Here is an 11470-nt window from a genome sequence, read left to right on the forward strand (position 1 = left end):
CATGATTTACGATGAGACAAATAGAGCCAGTGTCTAATTGGTCCGATCTCTTCAGGAGGTGGGACAAACTTTTGAGTTTAAAATCTTAGACCCGAAACAGCTCTCTCTCTCTCAAGACTAGCAACCATGTAAATGCGCAGACGAAAGAACCCAAATCAAGATCAGAAGAACATGGGTTAAGCAGCTTTATTCAAGCCATCATCTACTCTCGTCTCAATTTCTTTCTTTTCTAAGTTTTTCCTTTCTTTTCCGTTGTGAGTCTCGGTCTTAAGTTAAATTTGGCTGCAAAGTTTCGGTCCCGATTCGACGGCAAAACCAGCTTCAGACAAAGACTTTCATCCATCCGCTAGCAGCGCCAGCACACCACGTGACTGGCCGCCGCAGACCTAGGCACAAGGAGACCAGCCAACGAACCCGGGGAAACCCCCTTTTACGCAACAAAGGGAATTCCCAAAAAGGAACGCAAAACACAAGCAAGTACCTCCAGACTAAAAGCTGAACTGGTGTATTGATATAAATTTAATAACCTGTCTAAGAAACGATAGAAGGGTTAATTAATGATTGATGGTTCGTTCCAAGTCATGTCTTATAAGTGCATATAGAATCTTGAGATTTCATCATCTCACTCTTTCCTCACTCTATCCCTTTCTGCAACACGTATGAATGTGTGTGTGTGTGCGTGTGTTTGTGTTAGATATTCGTTTTATGTGTTAGTATATAATCAATAAAGTATTGTTTGTATTTGAACAGAGAAGTATTACTTGTGTTATGTGCTTACGAATTTATTGTCTTGAACTTCGATCTAAGTTACCTATGCTTTTGCCCTTGATTCATTTCTTAATTTGCTGTTAGCTGGGCATTACTATTTCTTGGCCAGGAAGATATTATATTTCCTAGAGTTAATAATTGTTTATGCTTTCTGTTCATTGGATGAACTGATAAAATGATCATACTATTGATTCTGCCACAGTAAATTATGAAAATAATTAAATTATTAATTATTATTCATAATCCGTTATGAATAATAATTAATTATATTTATACGGGCGTATAAACGCTACATGTTTATGGTGAAGAATGCGGGCAGTTTAACCTAAATTGTAAGCATATTACCTAGTAATATCTCTTTTCATATTTCGCGGATGAGAGATCCGAACCTCTGAGAGTCTGTGTGTGACGTATGGAGAGCGCGCCGTGCGCGCCCTGTTTGAATGCTGCTGCCTGCTGCTGCCTGCTGCTAGAGCTGTTACTCTGGTCTAGTCTAGTTTGCCTCCCTATTTTATTTAATTTTTTTTTTAACTGCAGTAAATTAAGTTAAGATATAAAATCTCACACAATAAGGTAAGAATTGGGCGTGTTCCCCAATTTCTGAAATAATTATAGCTTAAGACGTCTGCGTGTTCCAGAGTCTTTCAAATAGCTATAAGTTATAACGTTATGTGTGTTTATATCAGTCAGAGAGCTGAATGAAATTAAAACTGCAGTAATTAAAATAACCATGTAAAGGACGGATGAGCGTGTTCCTCGTCTGTTTTGATTGCCAGTGCGAGTTCCACTGCTAGGACGAATATTCTCATTTAGTTTTTATCTCTCAGGTTGTCAGTGCGCGTCCCACTACAACCCCCGTGATAAACTATAACTGTTAAGCTTATCTGTTTGTGTCTGTTCAATGAATTCTCGTGTAACACTGTGCGTCCAAGTGTAACAGTTAAATTGAATAGTCATTTAAAGTCGTGTTCAAGTAAAGCTTGACGTGGAAACTTAACCAACAGTTAAAACCCTGTTGTTTTTGTGTGCTCAGATAACACTGCACAGAGACGATCCGCCGAGATCGTTATTCCATCTATTATACAGCGCAAAGCTGCTGTTGCTTCCTTTAAAGTTAAATCTCACTCTTAAACAACTGAGTGAAGCCCCACGTTGTAAAACAGCTACGAGTGGTGTATTTGTATTTTTGAAATGCGTCAACATTTCACGTAATATAATCGACTGTATGTGCATATTCTTTGAACATTGTCACATGCTTATCTGTTTACAAACTGCAATTCACATGTTTGCCCACTAGCGTTGTTTTGTCGCCATAGTTACAATCGTGACACGGAAGTCTTAACCAACGCTTCCGGGGGAACTCTGACCCCTCGCATGAACAGTGTAAACAAACTGAAACAAACCCTTGTGGCTAAGCTAAGCTAAGATAAGCTAAGTAGTTGTTTACATTGAGGCCTAACTTATATGCTAAAGCCTTAAGCATTATTTACGGTTGTCATTAGTATTAACATCAGTGATTGAATACAGTGTCTGTTTGAACAACGTTAAAGTGATTTAACCATTTAAACACCTCGACTGTTACACCTGTTGGTCTTTTCTTCTTTCCTATTTTACCTGTCTCATATTATACTTTACCCATATTTTTCTGTGAAAAGGAAATTTCGGTTCACAATTATTAATTTCGTTTACCTGCATTTTACTTGAAAAGAAAATACTGGTTTATGATTATTAATTGTCAAATTCTAATTTGATTTAAAAAAAGGAAAAATTAAATCTTAAAATCTTATTAAATTAAGATTGAAGTTTTATTTTCCTAAACAGGTCATTTCTAATGATTTCTCGATTTATTTTTAATAAATCTAATTTCATAATTTTTCCTAATTTCTAAATTTCTCTTTTAGATCTAATTACTTCAGGGAATAAGTCTTGAACTGTAAAAGTTAAGAACTTATTCCACCAACATTTCCCTATTACAAATATTGTTAGACTCCTACTTGCTCATTTATTGTTATTGCGTTGTAACCTCCTTTTTCCAAGTTGTGGTTATAAACTTAACCATTCTATTTTACTTATTTACCTCTTTATTTAATTTCCCTTTTCTTATTTTTGTCAATTATCGTTACTACTTTCTTTCATTTTATTTTATTTATACACCTGATCCTCTATAGGAGAGATTGCTATCTCACTACGAGTTTCAAATAAATCAGAGATAACCCTCTTACAAAATTTTATTTTTGGGTGTTTAGTTGTTCATCAACTATCAATTCTACATTCGTAGTTCGACACAAAGGCTTCAGAGCCATTTGAGGGCCCACTCTCCTTCCTCTTCCTCCTTTACACGTCTTTCCTGTTCTGTCCTGCTTTATTCCATCCCCTTTCTTCACATTTGTAGGGAACATACCTGGAAGAACCATCAATCGATTCTAAAAGAAAGAGAAAGATAATCTTCCCAAAGAAACAAATCCTTATTTGATTTTTAATCAAACCCTCTCTTGTTCTCCATACTCTTCCTGCGTTTGAAAACGCAATTTACAATTTGACATCTTATCCAAAATCAATTAACAGAGACAAGTGTTGAGCAACCGTCGCCTTCAAAGCATCCCAGCTGTAAGCGGTCCAACTGACGGTGTGTGTGGTGTCAATCCTGTCAAACTCAGAAAAAGGTATCAGCATTATTATTGTATTATTTTTCCTTGTAAACATAAACAATAATATTGTTTACCTTTCTGGAAACAGATTCTCACCGATAGCATTTACGAGAAAAATAATATTTCTCCTAGTTAAGAATTTTCTTTCTTGTTTTATTGAAATTGGTTTTAACCTCTCTCTCTTTTTCCCTTACTCAGTTGAGTGACATAGTCCCCACATCACAAGTTGAAACCAGCTTTTCATTGATAGAAAATATGTATAAAAAATATTTCTCCCATTGAAAAACTTTTCCTTTCAATTGAGATTTGTTTTAACCTTTTTCTCTCTCTTTCCCTCACTTAGTTGAGTGACAAAGTTTCCACATCACTAGCCTACCTGTCTACACTGAGACCAACACTTAGACATTACAACACTTCACTATTGGTGTACAGTCACTGAAACGACACTTAGCTGTTCAACCACATATAGGCTTACACCCCACACAGATCTGTGTCAGTCTCTTCACCCCAGCGTGCCAACATGTTGTGGACGACAAACCCCACTGCCCAAAGGGACGACGTGGACGCATGGCTCAGAGGCATTACAGACTGCCTCACACCAAAGACAATTGAACTGTTATTATTTTTAATAATAATCATAATTCTGAGAAGATTCCTGACACGTGATTCAAGCCAGAACCACAACCATGTGGAACTAACCAAGATTATCTGTTCCCTAAGCAATGCCTTCACAGCCCAGCTGGCACTAAGCGACAAGCACATCACCCACCTTCAGGAGGAGCTGACACGTGCCCAGAGCCGCATAGACAAGCTGGAAGTGAAAGTCCAGGACGACTTCAAGCGTCAGACCACTGAGTTCCTGAGAGAGCTGATGCACACTCAACACTGCACAGACCAGCTCAAAACGAAAGCTCAAGACAAACTCAAAGTGCCTGATGAAATGGAGCAAGAAACAAAGAAACAGGTTGACAAACTCCAAGAAGCCCTTGCAGTCACTGAACGTGACAAACAAGAATTAAAGACTGTCCAGAAGAACCTGGTAAACCAACTCCAGTCTGCTGAACATCAGCTAGAGAAAGCTAAAGCTGACATTAAAGATAAGAACTCTAAAATCACTGCTCTGAAAGACCACCTGGAAAGGTGCAGTGCTGAAATCGACTATCTGACCCAACAGCGAGATGACGTCAACGGCGAGCGTTAGCATTGCGTTCTACGTGTTCAGAGATGAACTCCAGCACATTTTCCAACAGAAACCAGAGCCAAGAAGGGAGAGACCTCCCTCAGCATCACCCCTGCTGAGCAGAACAGAGTCCTCCATCCAAGAACTGGCATACAGTGAAAGAGGTGAATGGCCACAACCCGAAATGTCACCAGCCTTCACCACAGAACTGTTCACTGCCAACAAACAAAGAGAGCTCATCAAGGCAGACTCCAAAGCTGCACAGGGAATGACCTATAAAGAGTATCACTCAGTTCAACCCGAACTCCACGGAGGGCCCCGACATCCAGGCCCACATCCGAGATATCAACTTCCACCTAGAGGTGAGACCACATGTGACTGACAGAGACAGGTTTTACCTCCTCAGATCGACATCCAGTCCAGAGGTACGAAGTTTCCTAGACCGACAACCTGCTCATGTCAAGTCAAACTACCAGCTGCTATGTGAGACACTGATTAAGGAATTCACAGGCCCAGAGTCGGAACATGGTGTGTTATCGCCTTGGAAACCAAACAAGGTCGACAAGAGACTCCTCAAGCCTACTACCACCGTTTTCGACAAGCCTTCTTTGGTGCACATAACTCACCTGAACATGAAGAGGATGTGAATTTCAAAACCCTCTTCCTGAGAAACCTGCACCCTGGATTGAGTCACCATCTTGGTCTCGTGGCCTGCGCAGACACAATGACAATCCAACAGCTACGTGACCTGACACACAAGGCCCACATCAAACAAAAGATGTCCTCAAAGAAAGGTTTGAAAACATCCACAGTTTCAAACTCCTTCAGCCAAGACACAAGCCTTGCACTGGAAGACAACCAGTGGCATGACAACACCACAGTTCTTCGTAAGAAGCACAGAGAACGTGACTCCCATGCCGATGACAGATACCACACCAACCACATGGAAAAGTCATGGGACCAGCCACACTTCTCAAGCAACCCACAAGAAGGAAACTACTGGAAACCTAACTGGACATCCAAAGGCCATCAACCAATGCATCCAAAAGCACTCCCTGTGGGTACTCAACATCGAAACACACCTTGGCACCGCTCAGTTAAGCACAGCACTGAGTATGCCCAAGAACCAGGCAGTTTACCCTCAGAAGACATGGAGCAACTAATGAGGCAACTGAAAGTTCTCATCAGAAATGAGGTAAGCATGGATGACGAACAGGATGGCGATGGAACGGAAGACCAATGATCATCTGATACACCCTCATAATGAAGATGACGACCACTTGTTCTACAACAACACAGAACTAAGTGGTCTCTCACAGTCAACCACTGACAAACACCCAGAGGTACCAGAAAACACCATCCTGGCTACCCATCACTCATAAAGAAACCACCAAACAAGCTCCAAACTCAAGAACCATATGTGTGCTACAGCAACAATAGTAAGCACAGAAGGTCAGAAAGTCTGTCACAACCAGAAGGCATCATCGGAGGAATGCAACAACGGAGACCAAGTTTTGGACTACAGCTTCACGCATCCATGCCAAACTACCTCCTCTCTGTCTGACAGAGAACTTCCTGCCTTACTGGATTGACCCCCAGCAGATCACAGAAGATCCCTTCTCCAAGGCAAAGAGGCAACAAGCTCATCAAAGCTGAACCATCGAGCAAAGGGGGGAGCAAAACAGACTGAAACAGATCTGACCATACATACATACATACATACATACATGCACTACACAACACCCCTAACATACTCACTAACATACAGAAGTTAACCACCTCTACCATGCAAAACATTCAACAAACATGTTTTCCCCCACAGGTAGAAACTAACTTCAGAAACTATCTTAACAACTTAGCTACACTTACCATAGGAAACATGGTAACTAACTATCCATCCAACAAGTACACCTGAGAACACCTCTCATTACATCGTGATACCGGACACATTAGCTGCACAACAGTGGTTGTAAGTCATATCAGGAACACTCAACTGCTTTGTTTTGTTTTACCTCTTCCTTCCTTTCCTTCTTTTATTAGGTAAAATGCCTGTCCACCCCATAAGGGTCAAGGTCGCAATAATAGGATTGACACACCACGCCTAATATTTGTAAGTCACCTTAAAACGAATGTGAGCCAGAGAACTCCCTGCATCATTCGTATCACAAATTGAAAGGTAAATTGGTCCAAACCTAGAACAATTTAGAAGAGAATAAAACAAACAAATCAAATTTAGTCACAAAATTGATTAATCACCGTCCCAAAACAAATTAGGATAACGGTCCTAAAATTTAACTAAATTTTATTCAACGTGATTAACTATATTGAGAGAGTGAACCTGTTTATGCCTAGGTAATCTAATGCCCTGCACCAGTAAAGTGACCAGTCATGGAGGTGTTGTCTTGTCGTTTGCTGTGTGTGTTTGCTTCCTCTACCCATTTCTCCAGCGTTCACCGATGTCTTCTACTCAACACATCATTGAACGAGGGGGGATATGTAGCGACAATGAGAAGGAACCAACCAACTAATCTTCTTCCAGAAAATTAATTCAAACTTTCCACTTCCTGCCGAACAAAGAGGAAGATTTGGTCAGGACTTCGTATCCTCATCAATCTTGTCATGGGGTCCAGGCGCCAACCAGTCGGGCTATTTAAAACTGACCCCCAGCACTAACGAAATAACTGGTCAATGCTAGCTTTGTTGCCGAAATACTGACTGGTTAAGAGAAAGACAGAGACCAAGGTCCCACACAGAGTCCTCACATACCAGGGTCAAATCACCAAACCCAGAGCCATAAGTCACCCATCCCGGCGCCAGAGAGTCTGCAAAAGACCCTTCTAATGGCCAAAACTGACGGAATAACTTGTCAATGTGAGTTTTTTTTTAAAAGACGGATCGGTTCAGAGATGTTGCTGAACCCCACAAACATTCCTGACCCCTCCCCCGTTAAGACCTCTGAATGACAAACCAGAGTTATCGTCTCTTAAAACCACGAGAACTGAGATTTTTACATATCAAAATCCATAAAACTCATCCCAGAACAATTCTTGACTGACCTAGGATCAAACATCATTGCAATTACAGAATTCTATGTTGTTTTTTTACGTGTGCTGTTTCACCTGTGTGTGTTTTAATATGCTTTGATCCCATATAATTCATGTAATTGTTATAACTATTAGGTGCGTGAATGAAAGTGTGTCGTGCATCCTGTCAGCATGATTGTATGCTCATGATTCAAAAGATGGCTTGATTGAAATCTGTGTTAAATGTGTCGTATTCTTATAATAGTAAAGATGTCTAAACTGTGGCCTCTGTACTCTCTGCTAGAGCTTGGAGAGTAAGGAGATCCCAGATAACGCATGATCTCTTCAGGAGGTGGGACAAACTTTTGAGTTTAAAATCTTAGACCCGAAACAGCTCTCTCTCTCTCAAGACTAGCAACCATGTAAATGCGCAGACGAAAGAACCCAAATCAAGATCAGAAGAACATGGGTTAAGCAGCTTTATTCAAGCCATCATCTACTCTCGTCTCAATTTCTTTCTTTTCTAAGTTTTTCCTTTCTTTTCTGTTGTGAGTCTCGGTTTTAAGTTAAATTTTGCTGCAAAGTTTCGGTCCCGATTCGACGGTAAAACCAGCTTCAGACAAAGACTTTCATCCATCCGCTAGCAGCGCCAGCACACCACGTGACTGGCCGCTACAGACCTAGGCACAAGGAGACCAGCCAACGAACCCGGGGAAACCCCCTTTTACGCAACAAAGGGAATTCCCAAAAAGGAACGCAAAACACAAGCAAGTACCTCCAGACTAAAAGCTGAACTGGTGTATTGATATAAATTTAATAACCTGTCTAAGAAACGATAGAAGGGTTAATTAATGATTGATGGTTCGTTCCAAGTCATGTCTTATAAGTGCATATAGAATCTTGAGATTTCATCATCTCACTCATCATCTCACTCTTTCCTCACTCTATCCCTTTCAGCAACGCGTATGAATGTGTGTGTGTGTGCGTGTGTTTGTGTTAGATATTAGTTTTATGTGTTAGTATATAATCAATAAAGTATTGTTTGTATTTGAACAGAGAAGTATTACTTGTGTTATGTGCTTACGAATTTATTGTCTTGAACTTCGATCTAAGTTACCTATGCTTTTGCCCTTGATTCATTTCTTAATTTGCTGTTAGCTGGGGATTACTATTTCTTGGCCAGGAAGATATTATATTTCCTAGAGTTAATAATTGTTAATGCTTTCTGTTCATTGGATGAACTGATAAAATGATCATACTATTGATTCTGCCACAGTAAATTATGAAAATAATTAAATTATTAATTATTATTCATAATCCGTTATATAATAATTAATTATATTTATACGGGCGTATAAACGCTACATAAACATCGTATAAATTTAAAAATATTGCTGATTACTTACAAAGCACTAAATGGTTTAGCTCCGCAGTACTTGAGCGAGCTCTTAACGCATTATAGTCCTTCACGTCTATTGCGATCTCAAAATTCCGGCCAGTTGATAATACCTAGAATATCAAAATCGACTGCTGGCGGTAGATCCTTCACCTATTTAGCACCAAAACTTTGGAACAGTCTTCCTACCATTGTCCGGGAAGCAGACACACTCTGTCAGTTCAAAGCTAGACTAAAAACACATCTCTTTGACCTAGCATACACATAACATATTATAGACTTCTATATTTCCATATTAGGCTGCATAGATTAGGCCAGCCGGAACCGGGAACACTTCCCATAAATCCTGATGTACTCGGTACATCATAAGAAGAATGGCGTCTACATTAATATTAGTCTCTCTGCTTATACCGAGGTTTACCGCAGTCCGCCGAATCCAGATCAGATGAAGGACCTGCGTCTGGACGCGACGACAACGCAGTACTGAAGTGTCAACCAATCTCTCCATTTACTGAAGTGAGGTGGACCCCGGCCGTATCCAGATAAGATGGTGGATCTGCACGTGGACCCAACCACGACGCATCCCTGAAGTGCCAGCCTCATCAGCCCTGTGATAGCCTCATCAATATGACCAATCTGACTTCTGACCTGTAATGCTGCCTGGATCATAATCATACACTGTTCGCTCGTTGGCCAGAGGAGAACTGGCCCCCGACTGAGCCTGGGTTCTCCCAAGGTTTTTTTCTCCATTCTGTCACCTGATGGAGTTTTGGTTCCTTGCCACTGTTGCCTTGGCTTCTGGCTTGCTTAGTTGGGGACATTTAACCCTCTGGAGTCTGAGCGGTTTTCTGGGCCCTGGGGGTGTTCTGACATGCTCTGACATTTGTGCTTTTTTCAGTTGCTTATAAACATATGGTGTAAATTCACTCTATATAGCACAAACAGGACTACAATAATATGTGAGCCACATGTATGTACATGTTTTCATTTTTGAGAGAATAATGTTTATGCGTGGTTATCGAAAAAACTAAAAATTAAAGTTTTTGAAATAAGGCCACAAAACACATACTAAATATGTGGCAATAAGACTTTTGACTAATGGATGTCGTTGCCTATAGTTTTTTCTTCAAAATTATGTGAAAATAGTCTTGCTTTATCGTTCACATAAAACCATACATTGATTTAAATTGATGTAAAACAGGTTTTGCTTGGAAAGCCAATATGCGAGGGGGCGTGAAAGAGGAGTGGTTTACACCTTAGAATACAATGTCCCACCCACTCTGCATAATGACTCTGCATAATGAGCCATTCATTCAGGTGTGAAACTGACTGAGCCACAATGCAAGGACAAAAGATATATTTAGAAGAAGACTTATATTGACCATTTAAGATTTTGCTTACATCTATCTTGTAAATATGTTTTGCTATTTTATTAAAAAGGTTACAATTACAACAATAATTACAATTTCAACAATATTTCAAGTGTACTCTTTCTTTGTAAAAAAAATGATTATAGGCCTACATTTTATCTATGTATTCATTAGTTTGAATATAGCCAACATTGGAACAGCTAACATCTTGGTTGATGACTTTATTTTTGACAAAAATAGTATTTTATATATAGAAATTGCTAAACAAAAGCTTATTTGACGAGGCAGTATATTCTACAGTAAAAACTGTATATTTCTTAAACTTTATAAACTTTCATATTTCGCCTGACTGTAACGTTGTTTTCATGAAATATTAGGGCATATTGTTAATTTGCAGTTTAATACGTTGCTTATACAAATAGCCTACATTTTATTTCAACATATTTCAGTCGATTTTTACTCATCTCAGTATAGCAATACAGTTTGCTAAAACATCATCATTCATTCACACACGCGATTTAAATTTAAACTGTCTTTGCCAGCTGTGGTAAACAGCGCGCATCTCTGCCGTTCATTCATTCATAAACAGAAACCCACGTGAAGAAATTCACGTGATAAGGAAAAAAAACTTACTAGTATTCCTCAGCTCGCTCCTTGATATACCCGCACTTCTGAGGGACATTTTCCATTATTATTATTCCTCACAGCGCTGCAAGACGGTGTAAACAAGTAATGATCTGAATAAACTTGTGTGTTTTCTCGAGCTGATGGGGGCGTTCACAGGATTGCGCGGATTGCCTCAGCCATTTGCGTTTGAATAGCGCACGCTCTCCGTGGGCGGAGTCACATTACATCTGAATCAGCTGTAATTAGGTCGACTGGAATCGCTCTCTTTTAATTATTTTATTTTATTTATTTATTTTATTTTTTTTACCTTTATTTTACCAGGGAAGAAAATCACATTGAGATTACAATCTCTTTTACAAGTGAGCCCTGGCCAAGAAGGCAGCACATAGAGGATACACTTTAACAAACAAAAGACAGGGATGCACAGAAGTATTAAAATATACAGAAAATCACTATTT

Source organism: Squalius cephalus, assembly GCF_949319135.1.
Source record: "Squalius cephalus genome assembly, chromosome: 11".
NCBI lineage: Eukaryota > Metazoa > Chordata > Actinopteri > Cypriniformes > Leuciscidae > Squalius > Squalius cephalus.